At 47.8% G+C, this 13935-nt stretch overlaps 1 protein-coding gene across 3 annotated transcripts in view; it reads right to left on the bottom strand.

Moving 5' to 3' along the window:
- The window catches only part of ST6GAL1 (ST6 beta-galactoside alpha-2,6-sialyltransferase 1), a 41408-nt gene extending 28026 nt beyond the window's left edge, over positions 1-13382 (bottom strand). The window contains exons 1-2 of one of the 3 annotated variants that reach the window (XM_032698012.1): positions 13290-13382; positions 2671-2829 (exon numbers count right to left, since the gene is read on the bottom strand). The gene's annotated coding sequence lies outside the window, so the exon portion shown is untranslated. Of the gene's footprint in view, positions 1-243; positions 268-2670; positions 2830-13246 lie in introns of those variants that run through there. The other 2 variants (XM_032698009.1, XM_032698014.1) reach the window with 2 other exon arrangements.
- Between the last annotated feature and the right edge of the window lie 553 nt (positions 13383-13935).

Here is a 13935-nt window from a genome sequence, read left to right as displayed (position 1 = left end):
ACATCCCTTCCAGCATCTGCATTGCACAAGGCGAGTACCCTAGTTTCTGTGGCTTTCCCCACCAGGACAGTGTGCAGGAAGCTGCTTTCCTGCCATGGTGAGATTCCACCTCCAGCCCTCCTCCCACCCTCCACAAGCCTTTCTTCTTGGAAGTCCTTTCCTTATGAGCATTTTTGGATCCGAGTTGGGGGGAAAAGCTGACCACTGTATGCAGTGCCTGTCCTGGGCTCATGTCCTACTCACCATGGTGTTTCAGAGCTAATGCAGGAGTCCCACAAAATGCTTCAAGTGCAAAGCAATGTCTGAGAACGGCGTCTTCTGCCACAGCAAGGACTTCATGCATGTAAAAGAGTAGAAGCCATGAGTATATAGAAACAGGCTGCCAGAGTGACCACAGAGCCATACACACCAACAGCCAGCTCCTGACAGAGAAGCTGCCCCAAACTGCTGGCAGTAGTGGGGCCATCTCTAAAGCACACACAAAACTGCAGCAAAAACAAGCAGATGGGTTAGCACTGCACTTCAGCACAAGCACACAGAATTAACTGCTCTTACACAATACGATTACATCTGCGTCATCCTGTTATTGTGAAAGAAAACTGTATTTTAGTACGTGGTCGAAGGTTTTGCTGATCACACTCCACTGGTCTGGACACCCACCTTGGGAAGCCACTGCTAAACCTGGACTCGACACACCAAAGCTCATCTCCTCCACCTTCAACCACCTAGACCCAACACATAACATCCTCTTTTCCAACAGGCAGGCTCTGCCCCCTTCTAAAGGGGGAGAGGGTCAGAGGCTCCCACACAGCCACAGGGAGCACTGGGACATGAAGGGGGGTGTGTACCAATTTTTGGTTTTACTTCCCTATTTCAGATGTACCCAAAGGAGGAAAGAGAAAAGTCCCTCTTCCGTTTAAATTATTAACATATAACAGCGTAACTGCTGACAAGAGGGTTAGGCAGACAGAGAGGTACAGATATTACAGACCAAACGTATCACTTTGTTGGTTTTCAAATATCCAACTCCCACAGCAGCCTTGGCATATTGCAAGCCACACCTAACTAGGCTGCCTAGTCTGAAACTGTACTTAGTAACAGGGAGCTGGGTTTGCTGTTCAGGAGGAAGACTTCCGAGTGTTTTGAAAGGGGCTAAAGATTTCATTCTGACACAAACAGAAGGTGACTCTTCAGTGTTACCAATGCACATTAAGAGAAGGATATCTCTGCACTAAAAGTGAATCTGAGTTTGAAAGGTTAGCTTGGTCTTGGATTTCAGAGGAACAAGGAAGAAAAACAGAACTAAAAAAAAACCCCCCTCGTTTCCCAAGAACAACAACAACAAACGAGAAGTTTTGCAGGGGCTGAGCTCCATGGCTGACCTGCTTCTTTAACTTCTATTCTACACCCAAATCCTACCTAACTAGAGGTCAAGTTGTCTCCAGCTTTGTTTTCTTTTCCCCATGAAAAGAGCAACTGCCAGAGATGCCCAAGGCAACGTGCTTTTTCTTTTCCACTCACCCACCCTCCGCAGTGTGTTCCCACTCCTGCCAGTGCTCCCCAGGCTCCATACAGCTCTGTCTCGATCTCTCTGCAAATTTTGGCTGCTCTCTGCCCTCTTTGGGGATGGAAATCCAGCAGCCTCCAAGCAAGCAGGCTGCTGGAGCTCCACCACCCCTGCCCAAGTGTTTCAGTTTGCAATGCTAAAGGTAACACAACACTGGGAGGGACAAGTGTTCCTCAGCCAGAAAGGAAGAAAGGATGGTGCATGTTCCATATTAAAGATTCAGGTTTTAAGTAGAGGAGAGGAGATTAGCATGTTTCCAGCAGAAGAGGAAGTGGGGAGCAACAGCTGGCACTCCTCATGCCAGCAATTTAAGGATCTAGAGAAGCAGCTATACAACAAGGTCTTCCCAAGCCTTCTTCACACATGAAAACAGGTATAAACCCAACACTTACAGTTGCAGTTGCCTCTAAAAATGCTCCCTACCAAGTGAGCTTTCCCGTGCGCGAGAGAAAAGCGGGGTCCCAGCATCAGCACCTTCCTCAGTCACTGCAATGGCTCACATGACCCAACCTTTTGAACTAGCTCATCATTCCTGAGGGCAGCTCCAAAGCCTTGCAGTGCTGGGATAAGGGGCAGGATGCCAGCGGGGAAGGGTGATAGACAGGGATAGAGGCACCACCACCAAAAGCACTTCAGACATGAGGTCAGCCCTGAAAGTAGGCAGCTAATTACTCTAACCCAGAACCACAGGCAATATCCCCAGAGGGTTTCTGTGGAAAGCCCTTACCAAAAGGAGCCCCAATACACATCCTACATTCACTTTACGCAAGGCAGAATAAATACTGGATCTCAGACACTTATCTCTGGCACACTACCAATATGTCTCAGCTTCTACAAGGGCTCCCACAAGTAGCAGAACAAATCTTTTATTTTGCTTTAAAAGAGAAATATAGGATAGTTTCAAAGGGAATAGCAGAGAACCCTTCTCGTTTTCTTTACCACCCTCCCAACTCTGCAAGCAACACGGGACAGCCCTAGTGCCAACAGCAGTGCCTCTGAACGTACATGGCCTTGTCACGCCAACAGCAGTCCTGTTCCTGCTGCACACATGTGGAAGTGAAAAAAGGGACACTGAAAAGAAAAAGAAGAGCCATGGTCATCACCTTCATCTCCAGGTTCCCTTGCTGCCCACAGCAGTTCCTTGTCATTCCCTTCCAGGCAGCAGTAGGTTGCCAGGTAAGATCGGTAGGAGGTGCCACCACAGGAAGCACATCCGTGCAATTCTTCATGCTCTCATGTCCCTTTTAATCGAATTCTCTAGCCTAGGAAAGAAATCAAGATGTTAGACAGCTACATCAGACTGATCAGAAATCATTGGACAGGGGACTACAACCACCAGCCAGGACCACACAGCAAATAGGCAGCAACACAGAAACACTAGAGCAAATACTGCTGTGCCCACACCACAGGCAACGGTATCCTGGGTAAGATCAACAATCTCTTTAGAGCTGCCAACGCCTCTAAACACAACTTGGGCTTGAGTAAAATAGCACACAGAGCCTTGTTTTGAAGGTGAAATCTGCTGGTGAACACCTGCTGCCTGCAGAACTTCCCAGAGTCTAAAGCCAGGAGCCAGGGTCAGGGAGAGCTGGTAATATTGAGATCAGGGCAGAACAACTCACCCTTAGTGCTGGGGCTATGAGTCCCTAAGGAGTTCTGAGCAAGGTAACCTGTACAAACACATGTGCAGGACCCTCTTGAGGATCCTCCTCACCCTCTTGAGGATCCCTCTCCCACTGAACCATCCATAGCAAAAACCACTGCCTACCTTGACACAACAGAGCAGTGATGCACTGCATTAAACTGATGACCCTTGCTGGAAACACAAAAGAGCCTTTACAGAGTTTATATTTCTAACCTCTCCCCTACTTCTAAAAGAAATGCAGTGTAACTGTAGCATGTGTCCTAAAATCCTCTTAAGTTAAGACATTAATCACAAGACTGTTTAGCAAGTGAGAGCACACAGTCTGCTCAGAAAAAGCTGCCTCCCATAATTATCCTGCCTTGGGCAAGTTTCCAGTGTATGTGCCTGGCCTGGCACATGTTTCACCTGAGCCCAGCAGCTCAAGTTTCTGCTCTCAGCAGGGAACTCAAACACACACAGCTTAGGAGGAGGTCCCAGTATGTCCGTAACTCAAATTAATGCCAGCATGAACCATCCAAGGACCCTAATGCATTGCAGTACACCATGGCAGGGGATGGAAAGCAGTAGCATGAAGACGATCTGTGCAAATTATGGCTAATCCAATCTCTCACTCAGCAGCAGTCTCACCCAGGCATCATCCCAGCAGGATCTTTTTCCACAACTACCAAATTAGCAGAAGTTTCTCACTGCTTTCCTTGGAAAGATATTACAAAGACCAGTACTTTCACTTCAAATACATCTTGCTCGAGACAAATTCAACTTCCTTGATCCTCCTCCCCAAACCAGAGCTGAAGAATTGCTCATTTTTCCAGTGAGTAACACCAAAGTAGCTTCTACACAGGCTTTTTTTAAGGGGGTAGTTTTTGCAGCTTATCTGCTCTGAACCATTACACCTACTTTTTGACACAAACACACAGCTAATAATCTCCTGGTAACCAGCTATAAAACAAATTTCATTAGAACTACTGATAACACCAACACCTAAATTCAGTTTTCAGAAAGATAACAAGCGCAACTACAGAGAAGAGGCAGAATGTATCTGGTACATTTGGAGAGGGGTTTGGGTTTTTTGGTTGCTTTGTGGCTGGTTGTTTTTTTTTTTTCACCTGGAGATTGGCTTCATGAAACATAAAAGAAAGCAAGCCAAGGATGTGGGAGGGCTAAGAGATGCTCAAGGACCAGAAAGACTGAAAGGAGATGGCAGCTTAGGAATCTGGCAAGAACTGAAATGGGCTAGAAGGAGCAATACTGGAAGAAAGAGCAGGTTTCTTGGAGCGTATGGCTAGACAGGAATTTAGCTGAAGAAAATGTTTTAAAACAACTTCAAGACTGTGACACCATTAAAACATGCAACAGCCTGTGGGGCAATCTCAGGTGGGGAAAAGCAGGACATGATAACCTTCACTCCCAGCCTGAGTGTTTTCACTTCAGAAAAACAGGCAGTGATGGACAAATCCAGCCACAGAACCCTACCCAACAGCACAGCCTGTGCTTACCAAAACCCTGGCAGGTGGCCTCCTTAGGGAAACCATGGTGGCTCATGCTCTCCAAAAGTCATTACCACCACCATCCCAAAGTCCCCAGCACCAGCTGGCACAGAACAGCACATGCTAGGGCTGCACGACTAGGGGACACGGGGCTGGCAACATGCTCACAGCTGCTCCCTCCACTTACCGGAAACCCTGTGCAGTGTTCAATCACACCTCAGGTTTGTTTTCTTTCAGATTAGGGAGTTGTGGCAACCAGGGGAGATCCACATGGGTAGGAGCTGGGAAGAAAGACCTGAGATCTCCTGGCTGCAGTGACCGGTTTCATCAGCTCTGCTGCTGATCAGACACAGAAGAGGTGCTGAGTAGGCCACGCGCTGCCTGATGAGGGTTCTGACAGATGGGGAGGGCTGAGGCTCAGCCTAAACCCTGCTGAAGCAGGGCTAAGCCATGAGCAGAAGGGGTTGGGACAGAGCCCTTTCCTGCCCTGCAGGCTCCAAGGCAGCCACCCCACTGCTCAGCTGTGGTGCACGCATGGCAGGCCATGACGGTCATGCCTGAGGGCACTTCACAGATGTGAAACGCAGGCAACAACTAGGTGAAAAATTAAGCATTTCAAACATCACCTGCAGGGCTTGACGTGCCGTCCTCACCCAGTGTAAAATCTCAGCTCAGATGCTGCGAAGGAACAGTGGGGAGAAGAAGTAATTTCTGCAATATCTCAAAAATGTGAAACTTCCAGAGTGTTGTCTGCACGGACAGATGGGAAGAATCAAGCCAACTTAACGTCAGGAATTAATTTTAAAAGTATGAGTTAACATGCATTAATGACCTTGGTACACCCCCACATCTGTAGCCATGGTAAGCTTAAATTTCCTTCATTCCTATTCACTTCCAGCCCGAACTAAACTGATTTTAATTAAGAGTGTCCACACTGAAACTTCACATCACTTCTGACATCAAATTTTACAACTAATCTTTAATTCATTCTGAATTTTTCTCCTTAGATTGCAAACATATGATCCTCTATCTACCTAATTAAACAATCCATCCATGAATATCTAATAAAATAGTCACCCAATTGCACTCCCTTAATAACTAGGAACACTTCTCAACCTTAGAGCACATAGTTCAACTGAAAGATATGGGTGTTTTGCGAAGTGATTTACAAAGTGATAAGAAGTTTCCAAAACTGAGAGTGGGAAAGCAGAGGTGAGCTACACCACAATGGAAAATTAAATTTTCCAGGTGCAGATTTGAAGGAGTTTCCCTTTGTTTTTAAAATCCCACTTCTAACCACATTTGAAATTGCTGAGCCACATCCACAGGGCCTAAAATAATTCCCAGTCCACACCCACGCTATTATATATAAAAGAATAAAATAGAAGACAGAATTAGTGACTGCTCTGAAAGCCAGCAGATAGATCCAAAGAAAATTAGATTCTTTCCATGCAGCTTTCCCTCCTTTCTGCACTTTTCAGACCCCTCTGTTAAAGCAGGCCGTGGCTCATGCACACATCACATGGAGCCACTGCTCAGTGCCAAATATACAGCACCTTTTCAGACTCCTCCATCTATAGGTGAGCTGCTCAGTCTGCAAGATTCAAGACGGCTGTCCTTTAAGCACAGGTTAAATTAAATTCGAAGAGCCTGAAAATGCCAATGATCCCTCACTTTGTAGGATGAGCAGAAAGCCTGACTAATCCATCACACAAGGCATTCCTGAATTAAAGTGGCCTTCCAGCGCTGCTCTTCTTTCCTCTCCAGCTGGGCACTCCCACATCTCTCAAAATACCCTTTCACGTCACAGGCACAAGCAACACCTATTTCTATCAATCCCATTTTTGCCTTTGGGAATCCCCCTGCCCCCAGTACTAAAACACATCCAGGGGACTATTTCATCTGTGCTCCCGACTCCTTCAACCTGAATCCCATCTCTGTTCCACTAAAATCTGCCCCTGCAGCATTTGTTGGAGATCCCTTCCATGATGCCTTTTGTTCAGAAAGGTGAAAGGTGGCTCCTTAGGCAGAGTTACAAACTCCACAAAATACCAAGCTCTGTAAGGACTTTGTTAAGATACAACCCGTCGCTCTTTTATGATCTTCCCAGGAAAGCACTACTCTTTCGTGAACATACTCATTTGTGAAAAGTGAATTTCAAGACTGCAGGAACAGCTGTTAATAGGAAACAGGCTTCATATTCACAGACACCGTTATCTGGATGAGAGCAAAATCCATCCAGCACCTTCTCGACTCTCATAAAACATACATATTTCATGTCAGGCTCACCTGTGCAACACCAGCCCAGAGAAACCAGAACATAACATTTCCATTTCTGCAACATTTCTGCTAGTGCACCTCACAAAGGGCCTAACTCCTTGATAATTATTTACACAGAATCTCTGCTGGACAAATAAGAGCTGGGTGAAGAACTAATAAAAATTTATATAAAAATATAAACAACATAAAAAAAATATATAGCTCCAGAGAATCATTCTAGAATGGTTTAGGTTGGAAGGGATCTCAAAGATCATCTTCTTCCAACCCCCTGCCATGGGCAGGGACACCTTCCACTAGACCAGGTTGCTCCAAGTCCCATCCAACCTGGCCTTAAACACTTCCAGGGATAGGGCAGCAACAGCTTCTCTGGGCAACCTGTGGCAGGGCCTCACCACCCTCATAGGAAAGAATGTTTCCCTAATATCCCATCTAAATCTACTCTCAGTTTGAAGCTATCCCCCCTTGTCCTGTCACTCCAGGTCCTTGTTAAAGAAAAAAAAAAAGGCCCTCTCCACCTTTCTTGCAGGCTCCCTTCAGATACTGGAAGGCTGCAATTAGGTCACCCCAAATCCTTGTCTTCTCCAAGTGAACAATCCCAATTCTCTCAGTCTTTCCTCATAGCAGAGCTGCTCCACCCCTCTAATCATTTTGGTGGCCTCCTCTGGACGTGCTCCAACAGGTCCATGTCCTTCCTGTGCTAGGGATCCCAGAGCTAGAAGCAGCACTGCATGTGGGGTCTCACAGAAGCAACAGTGAGATTACCTTTATCCCAGCTATTACAATCTTGTATGTCTAAATTTCTAATTTCTTTAAGACCCCTTGCAAGCACAAAGGATGGCAGGATTACAGTCAGGTCATTAGGATAATCAAGAATTTACACAGTTATTCTCCACCTCTGTACCAAAGTTATGTTATGTATGTATGGATGTAGTTAAGTTATGCAGAACTAAACCTTTGGGGAAAGAGAAGAAAACCCTAAACCCAAACAAATAAATAAACATTAAACAACCCAACTTATATAACAAAGGATCATGCTCAAATTTTCAGTCTTGCTAGGCAATGCGACTCAGCATGAAGGCATCTTCTCTGAGCAATCAAGAGATTTATTTATTTATTTATTTAAAATGCAAACTAATTGCTTTCGAGGTGCTCTGTGCCTCAGTTGCTGTGTTCAGAAGGCACAGAGCTTGCACACTTTCCTGAGGATTCTGCATTACAAACAAACGTAGGGGTGAGGAAAAAAAAAAGTCATTACTCTGGTACTGCCCATTAAATGTTATTTCAAGGTAAAAAGCAGGTTCTTGAGACGAGCATGAGGAAACCAGGACTACAGATTTCTTTTAGTTCCCAGGAGATCCATTTTAGAAAGCAGCTATCATTGCTGCATGACTGCCATGGACATTTTTATTGTCATCCCATCCCAGTGAGCATCACCACACTCTCCCCACAGACTCGGGACTCCGTTGTCACACACAGGTTATCTGCAGAAAATCCAGTGAACAAAGTCAGGCTGATTGGAACACCTTTGATTTCCTAATCAGCAAGTGCTGCACCACAAAGACAAAGGCAAGCCATAATGCATATTAATAAATTAATCCCTGCTGTCAGCAACTGCTATTTTTCTGCAAAATTTTACAGTTGAAAATCCAAACTGCTGCAGCTGTCCTAAGAGGATGGGTGCAACACTGATGAGGGGAGCATTAGCTTGTTTCCCTCACCCCCAGGAATCCCAGGCACAAGCCAGGGCTTCGTGACAAACACTTGTGCCATGGGACCTGCTGAACAGCTCAGTATGCACAATACAGCCAGCCAGATTGGCATCCTGTGCTGAATGCTTCGGGTTCTCTGCTTCCTCCAGCAGCACCGAGGTATGCACCAGCACCAGCTTCCCTCAGTTCATTTGCAGCAGCTGCCAGTTCCTGGAGGGAACACAGATCGGGAGCACAGAAGAATGTCAGCACAGTCTGGCACAGAGCTCTCTTCTGCCTGTACCAATGCACCATTCCCAGGCAAAGGAGTCTGGGGCGCAGGAGACTATACAAAAGCAAAGGCCTCCCTGCACTTCAGCATCCTGCTGGTAAAAGGGGGGATATTCTGTGCAGCGTTTCCATTTTAAATAAAGGTCTTGCAAACAGACCTTTTTTTAGCTATTACAGAAAAAGAAACAGCCAGATGCTGTGTTGCAGTTTTCTGCACAACCTCTGCCTGAGAACGGACATTGTGGTAACTTGTGAGCAACAGACCACAAGGAAATATTTAAGAACATCTGATGACATGCTGGGAGAGCTGAAAGTTCAGACACCCCAAGCCAAGCATCTCAGGCAGCTTCCAAATGCTGCAGAGGGACCAGCAAATCCAAGCTAGGCAGAGGCACCACTTGGAACCTGCTGAGACAAAACCAGAGGACAGACTTCCTCTGCTCTGGTTTCATGAATCCCCGTTCTGGTTTCACAGACAAGCTTCTGGACCACGTGCAGTCTACTGGTACGTGCTGGGAAGCACAAGCACACCAGAACAGGCACTTCTTGTTGCTTCCCAGCATTCTTCAAACAAAGGGATCTATCCTGCAGAGATGAAATCATGACAGGTAGGAATGGGTTTAAGCGCTGCCTTAAAACAACCGAGTCACTCTTTTGCAGACCTAGTTCTGGATTCTCCTTTTTATCATCGTTTACCTCCTCACTCTGGAATCAGTAGGAAAACTTATCTGTAAGTGGAACAAGCAGATGTGCATTAACATCAATATCATCAGTGACTCGCAGGGAGCGGTTTTACGGAAGAAGCTTTGGGTTTACATCTCACTTAAGGCTGAGCTTGCAGCACGCACTTCAGAAAGGCAATAAAATTTCTTTTTTACCTATAAGCAAGTGGCTCAAATATGTAAGTTTTTCCAAGGTTTTTAATTACACAAGTGATAACAATGATCTCTGTTGGCTAGACATCTAAGAGCACTTTATACTGAAAGCATCTTATTTCATCTTCTAGTTTTTTCATCAGCACAAGTATAATAAAAAGAACATTCAAAGGAACCACTTATATTTCACACTTCATTGACAAGTTACCAGTCAAGCAGCACAGACTTCAAGCACATCTGAAGTCACCAGGAATTTTAGTAAATCTCTACATAATCTCAATGAAAATGTTCTTCAAACACAAAGATCTCCAGCAGCTGATCCACCTTACACTCAGAAACAAAGCCCATTCTTGCTGACGCAGTTATAGTGAAAGCTAGAATATGTAGGTCAGCAATCTAAGAAGGGCTATGGTTAAGACAAAGTATCAGATTGATTCATAATGCTCTTTGATTGCTAATCCTATGCAGAATTGTGATTTACATCACTCTACCAAAATCTGAGGGCTATGGAAAAGATTTGTGCACTTTTTAGAGATCATCAAGACAATTCTGTCTGATCTTTCACTGTGAAATTTATGAGTGTTGAGAACAGGAAAATGACATTTTCACCAAGAGCAGTGTGCACCGCTGAGCCTCTCCTGTGGAAAGGGAGGAGAACCATTACTCAGTGGCATCATTCCTGCCCTTCCCAAAGCTGCCAATGCAACAGATCAAGGGGTGTCAGAAGAAGCACTTGAAGCATCAAAGAACTTGAGTTCAAATACCTCCTCCACGTCAGTCAGCCTGCAAGCAAAGGGCAGGACAACCTGACATGGATTTGGGCCAGCACCCATTACCATCCTCCAGTTCTTACAGCCTGGAGCAAGACAGGAGCTAGGTGAGATATGTGCTGCCAAGTGCCTGTGGCTAAAGGTGCCAGTACAGGCAGTGCCATGGACACACTCCCTCCAGCACAGGGCTACCCTTCAGTGTCCCTCTGTCCTCCAACAGAGGCCAGCAGGGACATAAGCCTCTGAATATACAGCAATCTGCTTCTGCAGCAGTTTCTCTTGCACCACTGTCTCAGGGACAGAGATAAGATATGAAACATTACAAGGTGCATTTGCTTTGCCCTTCATTAGACCACCCCTGTCCACCTCATACTGGCACCTCTAATTCCTCCCACGCATTTCCCACTCCTGCAGGAGATGACTCTGCCACCAGTCACTCCAAACCAAGGTTTAAGTACTTGCCTATTTTGTCCCTAGAAAACTAGGTCTCTGAGAACAGTGATACACCTTCATTTCCACTGTTTGGTTTTAACAAAATTAGAGTATTTGCAAACAAACAGTAGCCACCAGAGCAAGCAACTTGCTCATCAGAGATTCATCAACACCTTTGTGTCAAGGAATTAGGTAGAGATGATCACACATTTCTCCTGTTTTCTGAAACTTCACATTTGCTGCCAGCAGAAGACACATACACGCCCAGCTGAGCACTGCAGCTCCAGTGGTTATGTGGCAGCTCACTGCACTGGGGGTCCATCTCCATTTTCAGGCAAGCCACCTCTTTTGTCAGAGGCACACCTTTTGGCACTAAATGAAGGAAAGAAAGCCAGCAGATAGATTTATGTGGAACCAAGCTGCACTCCTATGCAGCTATGCAGCTGTCCTGTCCCCAACACTGACAGCAGCTGTGCCAGAGGTCCCCCAGCACACACCTCAGCACTGCGGAGCTGCTTGTCTCTGCAGCACCATCACCAAACCAACTCATTTGCTAAACCAAAAGAAAATAGAGGATTTACCTGGACTCAGCACCTCCATCACCTCCAGAGTAGCAGCTTGTGCCACAGCAAGGAGAGCAGTTGCCCAGAGCAAAGGAGCCCAGGAGACAGGCTGTCTGCTCTCAGAGGTCCCCAGGTCTGCTGACTTCAACCCCTCAAACCCTCACCCTCTAACATTAAGAACTGCAGCTCATAAGGAAAGTTTGCCTCATTAGACACTGTTGGCCTCTGTCCCAGGGGCCTTCTGGGGAAGATTTTTCCTGGTAATATTCTTTCTCCTAAGGAACAGTTAGCATCGTTCCTATCTATATGAACTCCTCACTTATTTAAGGCTTCACCTAAACCTTCCCTGACACAGTGATGAAGCACAAGGGATGTGTGTTTGTTACCTTGTCCTGGACCCCAGCAGATGAGGGCAACTCTAAGATGCACAGCAAAGCTCAATAAAATAAATGGTTTAGCAGCAAAACCCAAGGACAGAAAGCTGTCCCTTTTCCCCTCAGTAACACACCTGCCCCATTCTGCTGATGTCTCCTTCCACAGACTCCTCTCTGAAAGCAGGAAGATGATGTAGGCTTGAATCACTGTCCTCCATACATTTAAGGTTATCCCAGCTCAGAAAAATGATTTCACAATCCTTTGTGTGAGGAGCATTATAAAATCCCGTTAGGTTAGCTACCAGTCTTTAGGCAAGTGCAGTATTGTAAGCGTGCCACTAAAGGAGGAGTTGCACATAGCAAGTTAGATTCATTCCTCACATATTAATAGGCAGCTCTGGTTTCTCACTCCCTCACAGCCAGGAAAATGTCCTGCTAGATCCAGCTGCCCCACGATGGCACCTTTCCGCTCTCAGCCATTTGTTTTGACGCTGTCCGTCGTTAGATCCAGTTGCAGCAAGCGGATATGGAAACAGCAAAGAGCAGCAGCAGTTCCCACTCCTTCGGCCCCTGCTCCCCTTCCACCGCCCTGATTTACCGGGGGCTCATAAACACAGCAACAGAGATTTGCCCTGAAACAAAAGCCTAGAGCACGGCAGAAGACACGCATTATTCACTCTCTCTGCAGCCTGACCTGCTGTGCGCTATTAAAAACGAATGCAGCTACTTCTAAAATTACTCAGAGCGTGCATCCCTTGCTACAACTCGCAGGTCCGTGCGGGCTGACCCAGGCCAGCAAGGATCTGTCAAATTTAGGCGAGGGTAAGCACAAGCCGAAGGGAAGGCAGGGGCCGCGATCTGCCTTATCCCCCGCCCATCCTCTCTTCCTCAGTGGCGGAACCGAGCGGTCTCCGCGCCCACCACCGACTTTTGTGCTAGCAAAGCCCCGCCGAGCGGGGAGAGAAGCTGGGGCAGGGGGGACGGGGAGCCAGGGCAGCCACGGCCGCACACGTCTGTCGCTTCTAAGTTTATATTGATGGCGTTATACGAATAAATAATAATAAGAATTAATAAAGTTACGAGTTGGCGCTCGTCTGCCCGGCGCCGCTCCCTGGAGCCCACCCTCCCGCGCGGGTCCGCCTCACGCCGAAGCCGAAACCCCTGAGGGCGGCGGGGCCGGGCTGGGCGCGGCCCTTCCCGCCCTCCTACGGCACCTGCGACCACGCCTGCCCCTCAGGCAATGCCTCTGTCACCGCCGACCCGCCGCCGCTCACCGCCAGCCCGGCCCCGCCGCCCCTCAGCCGGTCCCTCACTCACCGCCGCCGCCCGCCTTTGTTGCCGCCGCGGCCGAGGCATTTAAGGCGCTGAGGTGGGGGGGCGGGGGCCGCCGCTCGGGGGAGGCGCCGCCGCCAGCCCGGCTAGCTAGGCGGGCACGGGGCATCCTCCGCACCCGCGCCGTCCTCCCACCGCGGCAGAGCTGCGGAGAGGAGCAGCGGTGTCTCTGACCGGCCGCCCCCGGTACAGCCCAGCACAGCCCGGGCACCCCTTTAGCCCTGGCAGCGGTGACAGCAGGCTGGGGAGGGTCTCGCTCGGTGCCGCACGTGTCTCCACGCTCCGCAGCACCCTCGGGTGGGAGCCCCATCGCTGGCCCTGCCCACCGGCCTCGGGGATCTCGCTCTGGAAAGGCGCAAAAAGCGATCGTCCCCTGTTACTGGCACGGGCAGAGCTGCCATCCAACTCCATCACTACGGGCTCATTTTGAATAGACACTGCAGATACGTCAATATTTCATTAGCGAGCCGCAGGCAGCCTCCCTCAGCACCTATTTTAGGGCCGCCCCAGGAGAGCCCTCTGGCCTACGGCTCTCTTGGGTCCACCGAGGGATGCCCGTGGCATGGAAAACGGGGCACACGGCTACTGGCTGGCTTAAAATTGCCTCAGCCTTTAACTACTTTCAGCCTTT

The sequence above is a fragment of the Chiroxiphia lanceolata genome, chromosome 10 (assembly GCF_009829145.1).
Source record: "Chiroxiphia lanceolata isolate bChiLan1 chromosome 10, bChiLan1.pri, whole genome shotgun sequence".
Taxonomy (NCBI): Eukaryota; Metazoa; Chordata; class Aves; order Passeriformes; family Pipridae; genus Chiroxiphia; species Chiroxiphia lanceolata.
The sequence above is the reverse complement of the archived record's forward strand: the minus strand, read 5'-3'. Positions and strand labels throughout refer to the sequence as shown.